Source organism: Oncorhynchus mykiss, chromosome 12, assembly GCF_013265735.2.
Source record: "Oncorhynchus mykiss isolate Arlee chromosome 12, USDA_OmykA_1.1, whole genome shotgun sequence".
NCBI classification, from domain to species: Eukaryota; Metazoa; Chordata; class Actinopteri; order Salmoniformes; family Salmonidae; genus Oncorhynchus; species Oncorhynchus mykiss.
Genome location: NC_048576.1, coordinates 38,334,768 through 38,358,730, shown reverse-complemented (window position 1 = coordinate 38,358,730; position 23,963 = coordinate 38,334,768). Strand labels below are relative to the sequence as shown.

General features: G+C 41.4%; 1 protein-coding gene across 6 annotated transcripts in view; it reads right to left on the bottom strand.

Annotated features, from left to right (window-relative positions):
• erg (ETS transcription factor ERG) overlaps positions 1 to 21,268 on the bottom strand; it is a 93,715-nt gene extending 72,447 nt beyond the window's left edge. For 2 of the 6 annotated variants that reach the window (XM_036937522.1, XM_036937525.1), the window contains exon 1: positions 21,074 to 21,268. The gene's annotated coding sequence lies outside the window, so the exon portion shown is untranslated. The remainder of the gene's footprint in view (positions 1 to 21,073) is intronic. The other 4 variants (XM_036937519.1, XM_036937518.1, XM_036937523.1 and 1 more) reach the window with 2 other exon arrangements.
• Positions 21,269 to 23,963: the final 2,695 nt, after the last annotated feature.

Below are 23,963 nucleotides of genomic sequence, written 5' to 3'. Positions count from 1 at the left end.
GTGCCTAAAGAAATCCCACAGCATCATGAAGGACCACACGCACCCCAGCCATGATCTGTTCACTCCCTTACCGTCGGGCAGATGGTATCGGAGCATGAGGTCTAATAGAAACAGTCTCTGAGCCTGCTTGTATCTACAAGCCATCAGACTAACACTTGAACTGGACTGACCTCCTCCACTGAATCACCACACCTTAGCACACATGCCCTCCCCCCTTTCCTGATGCATGTGTAAATATTGTACTATAAATGATGCCTTCCTGTATTATACTGATGCTAAAATATTTATTCAATTCTACTGAGCCATTTACTTTGTTTGTATTCCTCTCTTTTATTATTTCTTATTGTTGTTATTTCTTATTGTTGAATTGTTGAGAAGGAACATGCAAGGAAGCATTTCGTTGGAAGGTGTACCATGTGTAAACTGTACATACAACTAATAAAACTTGCAACTTAAAACTATGCTTATCTGGTGAACACAAGATCTAAACAAATGTATAATGAGCACCAATAACTTTGGGTTATTTTGGCTTTTCACAGTGCGTCATCTCATCTGGCTGCCTGGAGTCATAAAGCATAGCATTCTAACCCCATACATGCCTGTGGCCCTCATGGTCTATAGTCCTCTCCACATATAGGCTAAAAACAGACAGGGAATCCAGCCTTCTCACTCCCTGTGAACCGCTAACATTACGACAAATTTCACTTAACAAACAATCTCTTTTTTCTCTCTCAACTATAGGAAGAGGACTGACAGGTAGAATTTGTCATGGTGGAAATGATTGATTTTGTATGCAATCTAATAAAGCTCACCATAAATCCATCCAACCATCTGGCCAGCTGGCTGGCTCTCTGTGTGTCTGTGAGTCTGTCAATCTCTATCTGTCTGTATGTCTGGCTGGCTGTCTATCTGGCTGTCTGTTTGCCTGTCTGTCTATGTGCATAGCTTCACATAAATTAAATCAATACATGGACAATCTGATCATGTGCAGAGAAGCTCTATCACTTCCCTGAGTTTAGAAGGGATGGTTGAATTTAAGTCTGGGGCAAATAAATGCATTTAAAGCTTCATGGAAAGCTGTAACAATACCATTGCTTTGACTCCACCTACGCATGCATTAGATATTTCTAGAGCAGTGCGCCAAATTATTCAGCCTTTCCAGCTAACCACAAACCTCTTTCATTTGAAATGTAACAGTGTCAGTTTTCTGAGAGGGAAAAACAAGAATACAACTTACTGACTTAATACAGCTAAAAGGGAATCAGATGTCATACGAGGAAAAGCTTGAACACTGTGACACTTTACATTGACAAATGGGCTTTGGAAAAACAAAAGTTATCTGAAGGGCTGATCACATGTAAGATCAAATCTGTGTTTATAATATAAGAGTCAAAGAGGCTTATGCAAAAAAATTAAGCCCAAAAAATATAGCCTACACACTAAACCACAATGCAATGACTCAGTCAAATTGAAGTAAATCGAGAAACATATGCATGAGCCATACTATAGTCAGTGTATATTTATTTCTATGGGACAATCAAACAAATTGTACAGTACCATTACATTTACCAACTGGATATTCTCTGACATTATCTGACATACAGTCCATTCGGAAAGTATTCAGACACCTTGACTTTTTCCCCCTCATCAATCTACACACAATACCCCATAATGACAAAGCAAAAACAGTTTTTTAGAAATGAAAAAAACAAAACGAAACTGAAATATTACATTTACATAAGTATTCAGACTCTTTACTCAGTACTTTGTTGAAGCACCTTTAGCAGCGATTACAGCCTTGAGTCTTCTTTGGTATGATGCTACAAGCTTGGCACACCTGTACGCACATCCTGTAACTGGCGTGCAAAACAAACACTCAACTTTGGCGCCATATGTCAAAGTATTGTTGGCAAACGACATGCGCTCCATGACAGGGTCTGAATAATTTTCAAATGCACTGTAGCTGGTATCATTCGGCTAAATAAATGTAGTTCTCAGGTAGTAACCGGAGGACTGTTGGCAGGCGGCATGTCTTTGAACTTCCCTACCAATCTAATAGAACATGTCCAGCAAAACACTAAACACTGATGTTAGCCAACAAGGTGAATCAATCCACCAGAGAGGAGAAAGAGAATGACCTGTTGCCACAAGAAAAGGGCAACTAGTGAAGAACAAACATCATTTTAAATACAACTCATATTTATGTTCCCTTTTGTACTTAGCTATTTGCAAATTGTTACAACACTGTAGTTACTACTGTAGACATAATATGACATTTGAAATGTCTCTACTTTTTTGGAACTTTTGAGGTAATATTTACTATTCACTTTTAAATGTTAATTTCACTTTTATTTATCCATTTCACTTGCTTTGGCAATGTAAACATATGTTTCCCAAGCCAATAAAGCTCCTTGAATTGGAGAGAGAGAGAGAGAGAGAGAGAGAGAGAGAGAGAGAGAGAGAGAGAGAGAGAGAGAGAGAGAGAGAGAGAGAGACAAGGACTGTTCACCCCAATCCGCAAAAGTGGAGACAAATTGGTTAAAATTGGCAAAAAACAGACATATTTCCTTCCACGGGGCCTTGGGGTGAGACAGGGATGCAGTTTAAGACCCCCCCCCCCCCCCCGCCCACTTCAACATACAGTTGAAGTCGGAAGTTTACATACACTTAGGTTGGAGTCATTAAAACTCGTTTTTCAACCACTCCACAAATTCATTGTTAACAAACTATAGCTTTGGCAAGTCGGTTACTTTGTGCATGACACAAGTAATTTTTCCAACAATTGTTTACAGACAGATTATTTCACTTATAATTCACTGTATCACAATTCCAGTGGGTCAGAAGTTTACATACACTAAGTTGACTGTGCCTTTAAACAGCTTGGAAAATTCCAGAAAATTATGTCATGGCTTTAGAAGCTTCTGACAGGCCAATTGACATAATTTCAGCCAATTGGAGGTGTACGTGTGGATCTATTTCAAAGCCTACCTTCAAACTCAGTGCCTCTTTGCTTGACATCATGGGAAAATAAAAAAAATCAGCCAAGTCCCCAGAAAGAATTCTAGACCTTCACAAGTCTGGTTCATCCTTGAGAGCAATTTCCAAACGCCTGAAGGTACCACGTTCATCTGTACAAACAACAGTAAGTATAAACACCATGGGAGTATAGTAAAGTATAAACACCATGGGACCACGCAGCCATCATGCCGCTCAGAAAGGACACGTGTTCTGTCTCCAAGAGATGAACGTACTTTGGTACGAAAAGTGCAAATCAATCCCAGAACAAAAGCAAAGGACCTTGTGAAGATGCTGGAGGAAACAGGTAAAAGAGTACCTATATCCACAGTAAAACGAGTCCTATATCGACATAACCTGAAAGGCCGCTCAGCAAGGAAGAAGCCACTGCTCCAAAACTGCAATTTAAAAAGCCTGACTACAGTTTGCAACTGCACATGGGGACAAAGATCGTACTATTTGGAGAAATGTCCTCTGCTCTGATGAAACAAAAATAGAATTGTTTGGTCATAATGACCATCGTTATGTTCGGAGGAAAAAGGGGGAAGCTTGCAAGCTGAAGAACACCATCCCAACAGTGAAGCACAGGGGTGGCAGCATCATGTTGTGGGGGTGTTTTGCTGCAGGAGGGACTGGTGCACTTCACAAAATATATGGCATCATGAGAAGAAAAATGATGTGCATATATTGAAGCAACATCTCAAGACATCAGTCAGGAAGTTAAGGCTTGGTCGCAAATTAGTCTTCCAAATGAACAATGACCCCAAGCATACTTCCAAAGTTGTGGCAAAATGGCTTAAGGACAACAAAGTCAAGTTATTGGAGTGGCCATCACAAAGCCCTGACCTCAATCCTATAGAAAATTTGTGGGCAGAACTGAAAAGGCTAGGGCGAGCAAGAAGGCCTACAAACCTGACTCAGTTACACCAGCTCTGTCAGGAGGAATGGGCCAAAATTCACCCAACTTGTGGAAGGATACCCGAAACGTTTGACCCAAGTTAAACTATTTAAAGACAATGCTACCAAATACTAATTGAGTATATGTAAACTTCTGACCCGCTGGAAATGTGATTAAAGAAATAAAAGCAGAAATAAATCATTCTCTCAACTATTATTCTAACTGACCTAAGACAGATAATTGTTACTAGGATTAAATGTCAGGAATTGTGAAAAACTGAGTTTCAATGTATTTGGCTAAGGTGTATGTAAACTTCCGACTTCAACTATATATATCAATGAATTGGTGAGGGCACTAGAACAGTCTGCAGCACCCGGCCTCACCGTACTAGAATCAGAAGTCAAATGTCTACTGTCACCAACTGTAACGGCCGTCGTCGGTGGAAGAAGGTGAGGACCAAGGTGCAGTGTGGTAAGTGTTCATGATTTTTAATATAATCAAAACTGAACACTAAACAAAATAACAACTATGAAGAACGAACAAACAAAACAGTCCTGTCTAGTGATGGCACACAAAACAGAAGATAAACACCCACGAAATACAGGTGAAAAAAGGCTAAAAAGTATGATTCTCTTTAAAAAAAAAATGTTTGCCCTTTTTCTCTCCGAATTCGTGGTATCCAATTGTTTTAGTAGCTACTTTCTTGTCTCATCGCTGCAACTGCCATACGGGCTCGGGAGAGATGAAGGTTGAAAGTAATGCGTCCTCCAATACACAACCCAACCAAGCCGCACTGCTTCTTAACACAGCTTGCATCCAACCCGGAAGCCAGCCGCACCAATGTGTCAGAGGAAACACTGTGCACCTGGCAACCCTGGTTAGCGTGCACTGCGCCCGGCCCGCCACGGGAGTCGCTGGTGCGCGATGAGACAAGGATATCCCTACTGGCCAAACCCTCCCTAACCCGGACGACGCTAGGCCAATTGTGCGACGCCCCACGGACCTCCCGGTCGCGGCCGGTTACGACAGAGCCTGGGCGCAAACCCAGGGTCTCTGGTGGCACACCTGGCACTGCAGTACAGCACCCTTAACCACTGCGCCACCCGGGAGGCCATTAAGTATGATTCTCAATCAGAGACAACTAACGACACCTGCCTCTGATTGAGAACTATACCAGTCCAAACTCAAAAACCAACATAGAAAAATAAAAATAGTCTACCCACCCCAACTCATGCCCTGACCATACTAAAACAAAGACAAAACAAAGGAACTAAGGTCAGAACGTGACACCAACCAAGGAGGGCCTACAGCGTCAGACCTGGGCCCTGACAGTAAATCTCAATAAGACAAAAATAATTGTGTTCCAAAAAAGGTCCAGTCACCAGGACCAAAAATACAAATTCCTTCTAGACACCTTTGCCCTAGAGCACACAAAAAACGATATATACCTCGGCCTAAACATCAGCGCCACAGGTAACTTTCACAAAGCTGTGAACGAGCTGAGAGACAAGGCAAGAAGGACCTTCTATGCCATCAAAAGGAACATAAAAGTCAACATACCAATTAGGATCTGGCAAAAAATACTTGAATCCGTTATAGAACCCATTGCCCTTTATGGTTGTGAGATCTGGGGACTGTTCCCCAACCAAGAACTCACAAAATGGGCCAAACGCCAAACTGCATGCAGAATTCTGCAGAAATATCCTCAGTGTGCAACGTAAAACACCAAATAATGCATGCAGAGCAGAATTAGGCCGATACCCGCTAATTATGTAAATCCAGAAAAGAGCCGTTAAATTCTAGAATAACTTAAAAGGAAGCAATTCCCAAACCTTCCATAACAAAGCCTTAACCTACAGAGAGATTAACCTGGAGAAGAGTCCCTTAAGAAAGCTGGTCCTGGGGCTGTTTACAAACAGACCCCACAGAGCCCCAGGACAGCAACACAATTAGACGCAACCAAATCATGAGAAAACAAAAAAATAATTACTTGACACATTGGAAAGAATTAACAAAAAAACTGAGCAAACTAGAATACTATTTGGCTATAAACAGAGAGTACACAGTGGCAGAATACCTGACCACTGTGACTGACCCAAAATTAAGGAAAGCTTTGACTATGTACAGTCTCAGTGAGCATAGCCTTGCTATTGAGAAAGGCAGCTGTAGGCAGACCTGGCTCTCAAGAGAAGACAGGCTATGTGCACACTGCCCACAAAATGAGGTGGAAACTGAGCCGCGCTTCCTAACCTCCTGCCAAATGTATGACCATATTAGAGACACATATTTCCCTCAGATTACACAGACCCACAAAGAATTTAAATAAAACAAAAACAATTTTGATAAACTTCCATATCTACTGGGTGAAATACCACGTGCCATCACAGCAGCAAGATTTGTGACCTGTTGCCACAAGAAAAGGGCAACCAGTGAAGAACAAACACCATTGTAAATAAAACCCATATTTATTTATTTTCCCTTTTGTACTTTAACTATTTGCATATCGTTACAACACTGTACATAGACATAATATGATATTTGAAATGTCTTTATTCTTTTGGAACTTCTGTGAGTGTAATGTTTACTATTACTTTTTATTGTTTATTTCACTTTTGTTTCCCATGCCAGTAAAGCCCTTGAATTGAATTTAATTTAATTGAGAGAGATAGAGACCCTTAGCTGTGAAAGGAGGTGATTACTTGCAGGTTGGGTGAGCTCTCTCTGACTCACTCACTCTATTCCAGCAAAGTAGATGACTCATATCTGACTGGACTTTCATTCACTTCTACATTATATCATCTTTGTGCATTTTCCATCAGAGTGGAAACAAAATTGATCTCTATGTTGTGTAATACTACAGTATACTGTATGAATGTATCTGAATAGCCCCGAGTAGCTTGAATAGTCTACATCATTACAAGCAATTCATAATTTTAACTGTGGTCCCAGCATTGATATACACTGCTCAAAAAAATAAAGGGAACACTTAAACAACACAATGTAACTCCAAGTCAATCACACTTCTGTGAAATCAAACTGTCCACTTAGGAAGCAACACTGATTGACAATACATTTCACATGCTGTTGTGCAAATGGTACATCAGGAGACGTGGAGGAGGCCGTAGGAGGGCAACAACCCAGCAGCAGGACCGCTACCTCCGCCTTTGTGCAAGGAGGAGCAGGAGGAGCACTGCCAGAGCCCTGCAAAATGACCTCCAGCAGGCCACAAATGTGCACGTGTCTGCCTAAAAGGTCAGAAACAGACTCCATTTGGGTGGTATGAGGGCCCGACGTCCACAGGTGGGGGTTGTGCTTACAGCCCAACACCGTGCAGGACGTTTGGCATTTGCCAGAGAACACCAAGATTGGCAAATTCGCCACTGGCGCCCTGTGCTCTTCACAGATGAAAGCAGGTTCACACTGAGCACGTGACAGACGTGACAGAGTCTGGAGACGCCGTGGAGAACGTTCTGCTGCCTGCAACATCCTCCAGCATGACCGGTTTGGCGGTGGGTCAATCATGGTGTGGGGTGGCATTTCTTTGGGGGGCCGCACAGCCCTCCATGTGCTCGCCAGAGGTAGCCTGACTGCCATTAGGTACTGAGATGAGATCCTCAGACCCCTTGTGAGACCATATGCTGTGCGGTTGGCCCTGGGTTCCTCCTAATGCAAGACAATGCTAGACCTCATGTGGCTGGAGTGTGTCAGCAGTTCCTGCAAGAGGAAGGCATTGATGCTATGGACTGGCCCGCGTGTTCCCCAGACTTGAATCCAATTTAGCACATCTGGGACATCATGTCTCGCTCCATCCACCAACGCCACGTTGCACCACAGACTGTCCAGGAGTTGGTGGATGCTTTAGTCCAGGTCTGGGAGGAGATCCCTCAGGAGACCATCCGCCACCTCATCAGGAGCATGCCCAGGCGTTGTAGGGAGGTCATACAGGCACGTGGAGGCCACACACATTACTGAGCCTCATTTTGACTTGTTTTAAGGACATTACATCAAAGTTGGATCAGCCTGTAGTGTGGTTTTCCACTTTAATTTTGAGTGTGACTCCAAATCCAGACCTCCATGGGTTGATAAATTTGATTTCCATTGATAATTTTTGTGTGATTTTGTTGTCAGCACATTCAACTATGTAAAGAAAAAAGTATTTAATAAGAATATTTCATTCATTCGGATCTAGGATGTGTTATTTTAGTGTTCCCTTTATTTTTTGGAGCAGTGTATTTTGCTTCTTCGTCTCATGGAGACTAGGTACTTCCACTATGAGAAGGGTGATGATTATGCTAACCAAGTTGTTCAAATTACAAACTCCTCAGGTTAACACCTTACCATTGGTGAAGAACAGGACCAAAGTAACAATACCTTCACAGCAGCTGATTCAGGATAAGTCAATGGGTTGGTTTTGGGTTGTAAACTATTGACATCAACCACCCTTGTCATTAAAGTGACAGTAAGTACTGTTACTGTTCCTGTGGTTATTGAGTTGAGCAGTAGGCTCTAGTGTACAGTAGTGTGGACCAGCAGAGAGCAGGTTTACCACGTGATAAAAGGCCTTTTAACGGGCGAGAGGCGGCCCGTAAAGTACTTCTTTACCAAGATTTACCATGGTCCCTGTGTACGCCACACTATAGCCACTGCCCCTTGTAACCCCTTGGGCCCCCTCCTGCAAGTGTGCTAGCAATCAGACGCAACGCTGTGCTGAGCAGGAAATCTAAAATTAAGTTTTACTACCTATAATGGAATATTTACGGGATGGTTTAATTAGCAGTCACAGGGCGAAGAAACTGCAGCTCGCCGAACAAAAACAAAGATGTTGGACTTGGTTCATGGGGATGGTGAAGCTGGGGTAGAGGGGTAGGTGACGTTGGTGTGGCTAAGGCACTGGTGGACATATCGCCATGAGCGCAGACAGACTCATACTTGTGCGATGTCTCGCTCGCACTTATACACATATACTTTAACAGGCTCACACTGCACTTACACTCACACACACACACGCACAAATATATACACACATACACACACGTTTTCAATTAGCCAGCCAGCCAGGCCTGTGCTGTGTCTGTGCAGGGCCAAGTGTGGGGTTTACCACCTCATTCCTTCCCCCTGGTTCAGCCAGGCCTGGCCTTTATGGCCGTCTACAGCACCATTCCTCGGCTTTTATATGGTAGCTGCATGCATTCTATTGTGTCACAGTGGCCGACTGCGACACTGCTGCGCTTCACTTCACACATAAAAGTATACGCACATGTGCACATGCACACAGCTACCCTGATACACAGACAGGTATTCACACTGTACTACCCTATGGCTGTGAAGATTCTATTGCACTTTTTCTGTGACATTGCTGTGCCTCAGTTCACTCTCTCTTGCATGCACAGTCGCACACACACACACACACACACACACACACACACACACACACACACACACACACACACACACACACACACACACAGTAATACAGTGTATGGTGGCTGTGAGGATTAGAATGCATCAGACTACCTTTACTCTACTCTGCATTTCCAGCATTCAAAGATGTGTTGAAGACCCAGCACCCATCACCTCAGCAGAAGAGGACACTTGAACCCATAATTGTAAGAAATACAGTTTCCATATCTCAATATTGACAAAAAAATGTTTGCAGTAAACCGGCCATTACAGTATTTGCTTTGGTCTTTGTAATTGACCGTTGTCTGGCTAAATCTGTCTATCATATTTCCCAATTGTCCATCTATACCTGAGATGGAAGAGGAAGAGAGGAAGATAAAATATAATCTGTCGGCTACTTGGGGAAATTACAGAAAGTGGGTCTTTCTTTCTCTCTTGCTTTTCTCTATCTCTCTTTCTCTGACACTGACCCAACAACCCTGACAAAAAATTCATTCTCATGGACAGCCTCAATACTTTTATACACGCTATCATTACTGTATTTCTACTGTATGAGGACCTTCCTGAGCCACTCTCATGTCCTCTGCACCCTCCCTTTCCCCATACATGCCACAGCTTGTGTGTGCCCAGACAGGGCTGTGGCTGAGGCGAGGACAGAGCTGGGCTAGACTGGTTGATAGATTGGGTGTTGGGGTGCAATATGACTTGTATAAATCTATACAGCCCCATAGACAACTACGAATAAACATTGCGACACCACACCTCTCAGCAATCCCATCACATCTTTCTCACCATCACCAGTCCAACCATACATTTTTTACATTTTAGTCATTTTAGCAGATGCTCTTATCCAGAGTGACTTACAGTAAGTGGATACATTTTCACACTTTTCATACATACTTTTTCACACGCATTCATTAAGTGTTGCTCAATATCAAGGCTTCTGGGCGGCTGGGGCATAAGCAGAGGTTGAATTGTTTAAGCTGTCTGCCAGGTGCTCCAACAGTGGTGAGTTTTTCGAGTGATTTTTCCCTAATTCCACCCCTGGGCGGTACCAATGATGTGTATAAATCCTGGATGAATGACAGGGGGCGCTGTATTGAAGCCCCTGTGCAGCTATCTTGGTACTCAAACATTTTGGAAGCTAAAGAAATGCATTTATTCATGTCTTCATTTGTTTTTGACACGTTTATTCTATTACATACACATGCAATAGGAAAGTACATTACAGCCTTATTCTAAAATGTATTAAATAGTTTTTTCCCCCTCATTCATCTAGACACCACATCCCATAATGACAAAGCAGAAACAGGTTTTAGAAATGTTACTAATTTATGAGAAAATATAAACTGAAACGTTACGTTTACATAAGTATTCAGACCTTTTACTCAGTACTTTGTTGAAGCACATTATGCAACAATTACAGCCTTGAGTCTTCTTGGGTATGATGCTACAAGCTTGGCCCACCTGTATTTGGGGAGTTTCTCCCATTTTTCTCTGTAGATCCTCTCAAGCTCTGTCAGGTTGGATGGGGAGCGTCGCTGCACAGCTATTTTCAGGTCTCTCCAGAGATTTTCGATCGCGTTCCGGTCAGGGCTCTGGCTGGGCCACTCAAGAACATTCTGAGACTTGTACCGAAGCCACTCTTGTGTTGTCTTGGCTGTGTGCTTAGGGTCATTGTCCTGTTGGAAGGTGAACCTTTGCCCCAGTCTGAGGTCCTGAGAGCCCTGAAGCAGGTTTTCATCAAGAATCTCTCTTGTTCTTTGCTCCGTTCATCTTTCCCTTGTTCCTGACTATTATCCCAGTCTTTGCCGCTGAAAAACATCCCCACAGCATGAAGCTGTCACCACCATGCTTCACTGTAGGGATGGTGCCAGGTTTCCTCCAGACGTGACGCTTGGCATTCAGGCCAAAGAGAAAAGTCTTGTTTCTATTTGTCTGAGAGTCCTTCAGTTGCCTTTTGTTAAACTCCAAGTGGGCTGCAGTGAGCCTTTTACTGAGGAGTGGCTTATGTCTGGCCACTATCATAAAGGCTTGATTGGTGGAGTGATGCAGAGATTGTTGTCCTTCTGGAAGGTTATCCCATCTCCACAGACTCTAGGAAGAGTCTTGGTGATTCCAAATGTATTCCATTTAAGAATGATGGAGGCCACTGTGTTCTTGGGGATCTTCAATGCCGCAGAAATGTTTTGGTACCCTTCCCCAGATCTGTGGCTCGACACAATCCTGTCTCGGAGCTCTATGGACAATTCCTCCAACCTCATGGCTTGGTTTTTGCTCTGACATGCACTGTCAACTGTAGGACCTTATATGGACAGGTGTGTGTCTTTCCAAATCATCTCCAATCAATTGAATTTACCACAGGTGGACTCCAATCAAGTTGTAGAAACATTTCAAGGATGATCAATGGAAACAGGATGCACCTGAGCTCAATTTCGAGTCTCATAGCAAAGGGTCTGAATACTTATGTAAATAATATACTTATGGAGTATTATGTGCAGATTGCTGAGAATAAATGAATATTTAATACATTTTAGAATAAGACTGTAATGTAACAAAATGTGGAAAAAGTCAAGGGGTCTGAATACTTTCCGAATGTACTGTACATATATATATTTTTAAAAATGTTCTACTGTAGGTAACGTTAGCCATCTTTAGTCAGCTGTACCTGTGCCAAAACAGCAGACTTTTTCATCATATAGCTTGCTGTCCAACTTGTTTTTAAATAGTGAGCCAACATGTTTTCAGTACTTTTATTTCCATGACTGATCAAAACATTCTTATACTCTCTCTCATCTCTCTTCAGCAGACATATAGTGAGCAATAAGTTTGGAACATCAAATCGCAATAGAATCGCGGTGTCTAATCGCAATACATTGTGAGAATCAGGTGATTTGTGAGAATCACAATACATATTGTATCGGCACCTAAGTATTATGATAATATTGTGAGGTCCGTGGCAATTCTCAGCTCTACCCATAAGCCCCCTCTCTTTCCGTTTACTGTAACCAGCATCTTCACCCACTGAGCCCCCGACTGACACCACCATCACACTAAGATGGCGCCGGAGCAGAAGGCAGACGTTTTATGTGCCCCCAACCGATCGTGTTTTTTGTTTGTTTATCTGCATTGTTTGTAACTTATTTTGTTAAATTTTTTGAACATAATGTTGCCACTACCATCTCTTATGACCGAAAAATAACTTCTAGACATCAGGACTGCGATTACTCACCACGGACTAGCAGAATCCCTTTTCTTCTTTCAAAAATCTGACGAGCCCGAGGTGGAAGATATACGGCTCCCTTGGGAACATTGGCCCCGTCCCCAGTGATCTGCGTGAATAGGAGGTGACGAAAGAGAGGCTGGAGGGCGGGCTGCCATCTGAGGAGTCGGAGGCGATCGAATAAAACCCCACTCCCCTCAATTCTGCTAGCAAACATGCCATCTTTGGACAATAAAATGGACAAGTTATTTGGAAGATTAAACTTCCAACGGGACATTAAAAACTGTAACATCTTATGCTTTGTGGAGTCATGGCTGAACGACAACAATATAAACATACAGCTTGCTGGCTATACGATACAACAGCGGCGTCTGTTAAGACAAGGTCTATGTATTTTTTTAAACAACAGCTGGTGCACAATATCTAAGGAAGGCTCGAGCTATTGCTCACCTGAGGTAGAGTTTCTCATGATAAGCTGCAGACCACATTACCTACAGAGAGTGTTTTCACCTATACTCTTTGTAGCTGTTTACATACCACCACAGTCAGAGGCTTGCACTAAGATAGCATTGAATGAGCTGTATTCCGCGATAAGCAAGTGAGAAAATGCTCACCCAGAGGGGGCGCTCCTAGTAGCCGGGGACTTTAATGCAGGGAAACTTAAATCAGTTTTACCAAATTTCTATCAGCATGTTAAATGTGCAACCAGAGGGAAAATAACTCTGGACCACCTATACTCCACACACAGAAATGCATACAAAGCTCTCCCTTGCTCTCCATTTGGCAAATCTGACCATAATTCCATCCTCCTGATTCCTGCTTACAAGCAAAAATTAAGCAGGAAGCACCAGTGACTAGATCAATAAAAAAGTGGTCAGATGAAGCAGATGCTAAGCTACAGGACTGTTTTGCTAGCACAGACTGGAATATGTTCCCGGGATTCCTCCAATGGCATTGAGGAGTACAGCACTTCTGTCATTGGCTTAATCAATAAGTGCATCGATGACTCCGTCCCTATAGTGACCATACGTACATAACCCAACCAGAAGCCATGGATTACAGGCAGCATCCGCACTGAGCTAAAGGCTAGAGCTGCCACTTTCAAGGAGCGGAACTCTAAGCCAGAAGCTAATAAGAAATACTGCCCTCTGACAAACCATCAAACAGGCGAAGCGTCAATACAGGACTGATATAGAGTTGTACTACACCGACTCTGGCGCACGTCGGATGTGGCAGGGCCTGCAAACCATTACTGACTACAAAGGGAAGCACAGCTGAGAGCTGTCCAGTGACACGAGCTACTTCAAGGCAAATAACACTGAAACATGCATGAGAGCACCAGCTGTACCAGAAGACTGTGTGATCACGATCTCCGCAGCCGATGTGAGTAAGACCTTTAGACAGGTAAACATTCACAAGGCCGTAGTAGCCAGACGGATTACCAGGACGTGTACTGTAAGTGTCTTCACTGAAATTTTCAATCGCTCCCTGTCCGAGTCTGTAATACCAACATATTTTAGCAGACCACCATAGTGCCTGTGCCCAAGAACACTAAGGTAACCTGCCTAAATGACTACCGCCCCGTAGCACTCATGTCTGTAGCCATGAAGTTCTTTGAAAGGCTGGTCATGGCTCACATCAACACCATCATCCCAGAAACCTTAGACCCTCTCCAATTTGCATACCGCCCCAACAGATCCACAGATAATGCAGTCTCTATTGCACTCCATACTGCCCTTTCCCACCTGGACAAAAGGAACACCTATGTGAGAATGCTATTCATTGACTACAGCTCAGCGTTCAACACCACAGCGCCCTCAAAGCTCATCAATAAGCTAAGGACCCTGGGACTAAACACCTCCCTCTACAACTGGATCCTGGACTTCCTGACGGGCCGCCCCCAGTGGTAAGAGTAGGTAACAACACACCCCCCACGCTGATCCTCAACACAGGTGCCCCTCAGGGGTGTGTGCTCAGCCCCCTCCTTTACTCCCTGTTCACTCATGACTGCACGGCCAGGCACAACTCCAACACCATCATTAAATTTGCAGATGACACACCAGTGGCATGGGTTTTGACATCCTCAAAATGTTCTACAGCTGCACCATCGAGAGCATGGTTGCTGGTTGCATCACTGCCTGGTATGGCAACTGCTTGGCCTCCAACCGCAAGGCACTGCAGAGGGTAGTGCGAACGGCCCAGTACATCACTGTTGCCAAGTTGCCTGCCATCCAGGACCTCTATACCAGGCGGTGTCAGAGGAAGGCCCTAAAAATGTCAAAGACTTCAGCCACTCTATTCATAGACTGTTCTCTCTGCTACCACACGGCAAGCAGTTCCATAGCGCCAAGTCTAGGTCCAAGAGGCTTCTAAACAGCTTCTACCCCCAAGCCACAAGACTCCTGAACATCTAGTCAAATGGCTACCCAGACTATTTGCATTGCCCCCCCCCCCCCCCCCCTCCACACCACTTCCACTCTCTGTTGTCATCTATGCATAGTCACTTTAATTAACTCTACCTACATGTACATACTACCTCAACTAGAGGTCGACCGATTATGATTTTTCAACGCCAATACCGATACCGATTATTGGAGGACCCAAAAAAGCCGATACCGATTAATCTGCCGATTAATTTTGTATTTTTTTTTGTAATAATGACAATTACAACAATACTAAATGAACACTTATTTTAACTTAATATAATACATCAATAAAAATCCATTTAGCCTCAAATAAATAATGAAATATGTCCAATTTGGTTTAAATAATGCAAAAACAAAGTGCAATATGTAAAAGTAAAAGTGCAATATGTGCCATGTAAAAAAGCTAACATTTGAGTTCCTTGCTCAGAACATGAAAACATATGAAAGTTGGTGGTTACTTTTAACATGAGACTTCAATATTCCAAGGTAAGAGGTTTTAGGTTGTAGTTAATATAGTATTTATAGGACTATTTCTCTCTATACCATTTGTATTTCATGTACCTTTGACTATTGGATGTTCTTATAGGCACTATAGTATTGCAAGTGTAACAGTATAGCTTCCGTCCCTCTCCTCGCCCCTAGCTGGGCTCGAACCAGGAACACATCGACAACAGCCAAGGGGAATAACTACTCAAAGTCTCAGAGCGAGTGACGTTTGAAACGCTATTAGCGCACACCCCGCTAACCAGCTAGCCATTTCACATCGGTTACACCAGCCAATAGGCTGATAGGCTTGAAGTCATAAACAGCGCTGTGCTGGCGAAGAGCTGCTGGCAAAACGCACAAAAGTGCTGTTTGAATGAATGCTTACGAGCCTGCTGCTGCCTACCATCGCTCAGTCAGACTGCTCTATCAAATCATAGATTTAATTATAACATAATAACACACAGAAATACGAGCCTTTGGTCATTAATATGGTCAAATCTGGAAACTATAATTTCGAAAACAAAACTTGTATTATTTCAGTGAAATACGGAACAGTTCGATATTTTATCTAATGGGTGGCATCCCTAAGTCTAAATATTCTTGTTACATTGCACAACCTTCAATGTTATGTCATAATTACGTAAAATTCTGGCAAATTAGTTCGCAATGAGCCAGGCTGCCCAAACTGTTGCATATACCCTGATTCTGCGTTCAATGAACGCAAGAGAAGTGACACAATTTCACCTGGTTAATATTGCCTGCTAACCTGGATTTCTTTTAGCTAAATATGCAGGTTTAAAAATATATACTTCTGTGTATTGATTTTAAGAGAGGCATTGGTGTTTATGGTTAGGTACAGTCGTCCAACGATTGTGCTTTTTTCACAAATGCGCTTTTGTTAAATCATCCCCCAGCGTTGCATCGATTATATGCAACGCAGGACACGCTAGATAAACTAGTAATATCATCAACCATGATAACTAGTGATTATGATTGCTTGATTGTTTTTTTATCAGATAAGTTTAATGCTAGCTAGCAACTTACCTTGGCTTCTACTGCATTCGCGTAACAGGCAGGCTCCTCGTGGAGTGCAATGAGAGGCAGGTGGTTAGAGCGTTGGACTAGTTAAGTGCAAGATTGAATCCCCCGAGCTGACAAGGTGAAAATCTGTCGTTCTGCCCCTGAACAAGGCAGTTAACCCACCGTTCCTAGGCCGTCATTGAAAATAAGAATGTGTTCTTAACTGACTTGCCTAGTTAAATAAAGGTATATATAAAAAAAATATATATATAATAAATACATTTTAAAAATCGGCAAAATCGGCGCCCAAAAATACCGATTTCCGATTGTTATGAAAACTTGAAATCGCCCCTAATTAATTGGCCATTCCGATTAATCGGTCGACCTCTAACCTCAACTAGCCGGTGCCCCCGCACATTGACTCTGTACTGGCACGGCCCTGTATATATTGTTATTTTTTACTGCTGCTCTTTATTTACTTGTTACTTTTATCTGTTATTCTTATCTGTATTTTTTGAAACTGCACGGTCGGTTAGGGACTCGTAAGTAAGCATTTCACTGTAATACCTGTTGATATCCATGGATGTTGAAAAGCAGTTGAAATTTGGTCAGTCCACCCTGGTCTTGATGTTAATGTCCACAGACAGACCAGACTGGACCAAATCTGAACCTATTATAGACAGACGTATGTTTCACAAGTTGGATAGCACAGTACAGTACACTACTTAGAGCACAGTACAGTGAGTAGAACACATTATAGTACAGTACAATACAGTACAACACAGTACAGTACTGAGTACAGTTGGGCGATGTCAACCTTTGTCCTATCGTGACTAAGTACCCATAAAACATTGTGATATATAATGGTATCGCCCTCTATTGACCAAATCATAAAGGGCCTGGCTGCAGAGTACGCAACTCTGCTGTCCCCAGAACTGGATAATTATTCAATAATTAGCATTTTTGCCTAATCTTCCTCTATATTAGGCCTAGACTTCTATACGTTGTAGGTAGGTTGTACCCACATTCCTAATAATAGGCTATGGAAATAAGCCTCTACAGATCGTTTCTTTCATAAGCTTTGCTCAGCTGTAATTTTTCATTTGACTTCTTAAAGAATTCTGATACCTAAGTTAGTGTCTGCACAGTTCTTCCACTAAATTTGTTTTTGTAAATGTTTCGATATAAATGATTAAAATAAGTCTGTGTGTATAGAGTTGTATGGTTTGTTCAACTTTGAAATCAATGTTTTTTGTTTGCCATACATTTATAGTAAAAAAACTGAGTCAAACGTAATTCCGTTACCGTGGAATTACACATAAGTAAATTACGAGTAAATAAAAAAACTAAATCGAAGTCAGATTTTTTGAACGTGCACTTTGTTGAATCATTGGATCAGTTATTTCACTCAGAAACAAAGAGCCTACTGGGTAAATGTTCCGCCAAAATCTAATTCAGAAGACGTGACACATGGGCCGGAAAAGACCTGGCAACCCAATGTTAAATGTTGCCTTTGGAATGGTGATCTACATTTTTATACGATAAAGGAGTAAACCAGATGTTGCAGAAGCGATCCCCACCACATAAATCACCAAGACATAAGCTTACAAAACAGCAGTAAATGATTTAATTATGCAGAATGGTCTGGGGTGTTAGTGGCTGTGTGTGTTACGTGTATGTGTATGTGGGATAAATGGGCCTTAACTACTAGCCTTGAGAAGAAAAAGTTGATTGGAGGAAATTTTAAGACATGATATTGTGGAAATATCTTATATAGTTTATACTGGTTCAAAAGTAGTTTTAAAAAATGTATTAATGTATATATCTTACATTATTGTGTTATAAATGGCTTATAAACAGTTGATAATCTCTATAAATGTAGGTTTGGCCATAATTTATGTGCTCTCTGTCACCTGGAGCAGCACTGCAAATGGTCCAGGAACACAAGGAAAGCACAAAGGACAATGCCCAAGGACTAGTCACCATTGTGTATCTCTCTGTTACAGTATCTAGAGGACTGACTAATGTGACTGAATAATGATATAGTATCCATGTTTGATATCGCCCTGAAACGTGGTCACTGAGGATAACTGTGATGCTATCTATATGGACGTATTATCTCTATGGTTACTTGTATCTGTACAGGGTGGACTCTGAATGACTGTATTATGCAAAGGTTTTCATTGTCTTCTCAGGAATTCTGTCTTATTTACGTTAGTCTGATCTCCCACACAAGCCTTTAAATGCTGTGACATCCTGTGGAGATCGGGCCTGGCAGTATTTAGGTTATTGTAAAATTGGTATTGTTTGATTGGTCAGTGGTGGTTGGTTTTGGGTTGAAAGGTTGCACCTTCAGATGTTATAAATGGAATGAAATACCTTTGTTCGCTCGCTTATCCTGGTTCCAGTCCATGGAGGAAGGTTGTATGAATAATCCTCATTTCCCAGGCTTCTAGGCCTCTGGCCTAATAGGCATCTCTTTGTTCATGCTTTGTCTTCTAAGTTAACCTTAGGACCTACACTACCGTTCAAAAGTTTGGGGTCACTTAGAAATGTCCTTGTTTTTGAAATAAAAGCACATTTTTTGTCCATTAAAATAACTTCAAATTGATCACAAATACAGTGTAGACACTGTTAATGTTGGAAATGACTATTGTAGCTGGAAACGGCAGATTTTTAATGGAATATCTACATAGGCGTACAGGGGCCCATTATCAGCAACCATCACTCATGCATTCCAATGGCACATTGTGTTAGCTAATCCAAGTGTATCGTTTTAGAAGGCTAATTGATCATTAGAAACCCCTTTTGTAATTATGTTAGCACAGCTGAAAACTGTTGTACTGATTAAAGAAGCAATAAAACTAGACTTCTTTAGACTAGTTGAACATCTAGAGCATCGGCATTTGTGAGTTCAATTACAGGCTCAAACTGGCCAGAAACAAGGAACTTTCTTCTGAAACTCGTCAGTCTATTCTTGTTCTGAGAAATGAAGACTATTCCATGAGAGAAATTGCCAAGAAACTGAAGATCTCATACAACGCTGTATACTGCTCCCTTCACAGAACAGCGCAAACTGTCTCTAACCAGAATAGAAAGTGGAGTGGGAGGCCCCGGTGCACAACTGAGCAAGAGGACAAGTATATTAGAGTGTCTAGTTTGAGAAACAGACGCCTCACAAGTCCTCAACTGACAGCTTCATTAAATAGTACCCGCAAAACACCAGTCTCAACATCAACAGTGAAGAGGTGACTCCGGGATGCTGGACTTCTAGGCAGAGTTCCTCTGTCCAGTGTCTGTGTTCTTTTGCCCATCTTAATCTTTTATTTTTATTGACCAGTCTGAGATATGGTTTTAGCTTTGCAACTCTGCCTAGAAGGCCAGCAGTGGAGGGGCTGAAAAAAATCTGGTGTTTTGATGTTAAACAGTTTTGATATATTTCAATCTTCTGTGATGTATATAAAGTATAATATTTGGATGCAACCTCAAAATGGAATACATTTTAACTCTATGCCTGACATGGTACAGGTGTCTTCTTTTTTTAAGCCAATAACCATGTGTTTGAGGTGTATACTTTTGTTTCAAAGTAGATTTGTTTAAGTCTACCAAGAATCCCTCTGTGTGACCCTGATTTAGCAGTCAGTGGTGAACAAGTATTCACATTGTTGATATTATTATACAGGGAGATAATTTCAGTTGTAAGTTGTGTTAGTTTGTTGCAGTCTAGTATTGATCATAACTAGAGCTATCGTATACTAATCATTATGATTAGTAAATGAGTAAATTGGCCTTGGCTGCTCAATATTCCAGGAATATTTCAGAATAGTCTATGAAAATCCCCATAAATCTGTTGTTGCATTCAGCTTAGTTTTAAAAAATCCAAACATCATATAGGCCTAATTGTCAGATTGATGTTATGTCCTATAAAATGTTAGACTCAAACCCCACTAAGGATAATACTAATAATAGCCCACAATTACCACATATCCACAGCAACTTTTGTCGGTATTGCATCAATAATAGTAGGCTACGTGACAAATCCATAGCATACTCAATTGAAATTCAACCTTCTCATGTGAAAGGTTTTGATACAGGATGGTAGACTTTTTAAGAGAACAATAACACATTGTATTTTAAGTCATTCTAACCTATTTAGTCTACTTATTTGATCTCCTTTAGGACTTTCTTTATTCTTAAAAATGCTTCAGAAATTGTAAACTTGTAATGTTATGAACTAATGACAATTCATCAAATAAAATTATAGTTTCTAATTGACCTTTGGTTTCTTTGCAATTGTTTCACTAAAAGGTCTGCCATAAATGTAGCCTACTCATCAGGGAGCGAACAAACTATCTGACCTGTCAACTGTCACTCGCGGACCATCACTTCGGGGCATAATGCATCATCATTGAACATGCTCAATGCCCTCCCTTCCTAAAATTCACTACAAACTTTTCCATTGAAAAAGTTTGATAGAAACATTATAATGTAATACACTATAATTGAGATAAAGCTGCTCGGTCCAGATCAGCTACGGCGAAACAGGCACAAACCGATACATCAACTTTTAGTTGTAAAAGTTTTGATAATAACGCTTCGACTTACAGTTTGGTCGTGAAACGTTGAATCGTTTTCGGTGAAGGAAACAGAAGGTGCCACACCGAGGGAAAAAATAAAGAACGAGGTTTTAGTTTTTTGTTGTCTCAATGAACTAACTGCTGGTTCAATACGGTCAAACGGCATCTACTACTATGATATTGGAGAATGGAGGCAAGTCATACACAACACACCACTGTGCGCACGTGAGAGAGAGAAAGAGTGAGCGAGAGAGAGACAGAGAGAGCGCGTACAATAACTTTTTGTTTGTCATCTCTGAATGTTATTTATCACGACTACCTCTTTTGAAAAAACAGATTTTTAATCTAAATGTGTTTTAGTAAGCATGCTTTTCTAGTATGTGTAAATGAATACTGCATTTGTAGTATAAAGTAGCCTATATATTAAAAGCCTATAGTTTTAAAATTATGGCATGTGACTACTTCACTATTCATATCAAATAGTAAAAACTATTTTGATTCAACCGGTGAAAGTGGAATTGAATGTATTGACAGGTAGGTAGGGTGTGGATGGGAATGTGTAGGCTACAGTGAACCCCTTCAGAACCTTGAAGAATGCCAGCTCTTGTGCCTAGACCACCAATGTTCTTTGGTGGAGTTGGAGACAAAGATTGGTTTGTGCTTGACCAGTTTCTGGAAAGAGCTAATTGACTTGAATGATAACATAATTGTGTCAAATTGCCAACTCTCCAGGCTTAAAGAGTTCCCCCACAGTGTGAGGTCAAGCATCAGGTCCTGGTGAGAGAGGTCTCCTTCCCTATTAAAACAATAAGGTCCATTAGAGCAGAGATGTAGTAGAAGTGATAACCAACAGCAATAAGCAAGATATATTCTAAGGCCCAATGATACGACATGACCACAAAATGATTTGTAATAATTTATGTTAATGACATTGACTTACATTTTAAATAAAATGTTAAATATGTAACTTTTTGGGTGACCGGACTAAATTCACATAAAAATGTGAGTTATGGATCTGTCAATCTCATTGAAAGCAAGTCTAAGATGCATTAGATATGTTCTATGTGTGCTATTTGAATGCTTCCCATTCTTAAGTTTCATTTTTACATCTATTATTTTTGGTTTTGTACAACAGCTTATATTTTTGGTTATGGAAAAGATATTTCACAGCAGTTTAGATGGTACAGTGTTTCTCCACATTATACTTGCTTATTTTTGTTGCATAAACTGCAATTAGGCAAACAATTAGAATTTCTGCAACCAGGAAATGGTGGAGCGATTTCTGCATAGTGCATATGTTAAAAGTGTCAAAATGTTAATGCATATTAACATGCAAGTTTTTTGTCTTTGAAATAACCACAATTATTGATACAAATAATTATTTGTCAAACATTGAAAAACAGAAAAGGTCATGGTAATAATCACAAATCTTATATTACTCAAGAGCACACTTTAGTAATGATTATTTTAGTAATATCTACTTCAGCACTCTGTTTTCAAGGTTTAAGGTTCCAAAAGGAAAATACTTGTTGTGTTTTTATTTGTAAAACAATACCCTTCTGCAGAACAAACTGGCCTTTGTTGACTGTTTTGGACAGGGTGTAAAACACAGAAGTCTGTTTGTGACGGAGGGGTGTTTTCAATGAAAGCAAAGTTATTTTAGCTCCAGACATGTTTACATTTCTGTGGTTTAGTCTCTAACTTTCCCTCTTTCCCTTTTTTCCCCCTCTCTCATTTCAGAATGCTGCACCACGAGCAAAGGCTCAATCCCCTCAGCACCCAGACATTCTTTCAGTGACATAAAATGCAGAGAAGGAGGATTTTAAAAATAATATAAAGAAACACACACACATGGACCCCCAAGTCTGGGTCAGGGGAGACGCAAAAGGCACGAAGGGCCCCGTCCTCCCTTCTCCATTGTCCTCCCCCTCTTCCCCTCGCCCCACCTCTGTTTGAACACCCTCAATCATTCTGATCCCTACCTTCTCCAAAACACTGAGAACAGTTATACTTATTGCTTGTGCCCAAAAAACTTGTATCAATTGTACATTTTTTTTTAGATGCTCTATAATCATTTGCACCATTGTCAACATGAGAGACACCAGAGGAATATAATGCTTAACTAAAGAGCACTTTCACTCCGAAAAGATCCACCCACCAGTAATGTCTCGGTAGGTGGATAGTTCAATTGTGAATCACATAGTATATTGTAATCTGACATTAGGGCATTACTGCACCTTTGTTAAATACAGTACTTTTAATTACTTGTGGTGCACTTGATTAAGCTTGACCGGAGTGCAAGCTAGTCAGAGGTGGAGTTTTCAAGTTTGGGACTGTTCTGTTGGTTCCATTGTGCTGGCCAAGCTAAGTCAAGTGCATCAGACATGTTAAAAAGCATTTTGCATACATTTGTCCCAGGCCTGCAATGCTTCCAGGTAAGGTGTGCTTGAAATACTGCTATGACCTTCCTCCCAGTATCTCTTGTCCCAGTGAGTCAGTAAACAGAATCTTGGCAGACTGCGACACGGTTTCCTTTCCTGTGACAGCCAGTCAAGCAGAGGACGTTCCACTTTAGTCAAATCATGGAAACAAACATCAAACCATATGTACACAAAGAATGCAGACGTAGAAGATCATTCTTCGCTCTGAACAAACAAAAGTTAAATATTTAGGGAATTGAAATCCTCCTGTATGTAGCTTGAGGCACAGTGAGGCTGAGGCAGAATTGACAACTACCAGATGGCATGAATGAACACTGGCTCAAGCAATATGAAGAAGTACCCAGATGGCTCAAAGACACTGTGCTGTCTGAGATAGTTTTGTTGTACCTGTGTATAACACTTAGTTCGCAGAGCTAGCCTACCAAAATGTGTAGCATTGCCTGACATTTGAAGAGTGAAGTTAGTCCCCAGAGCTAA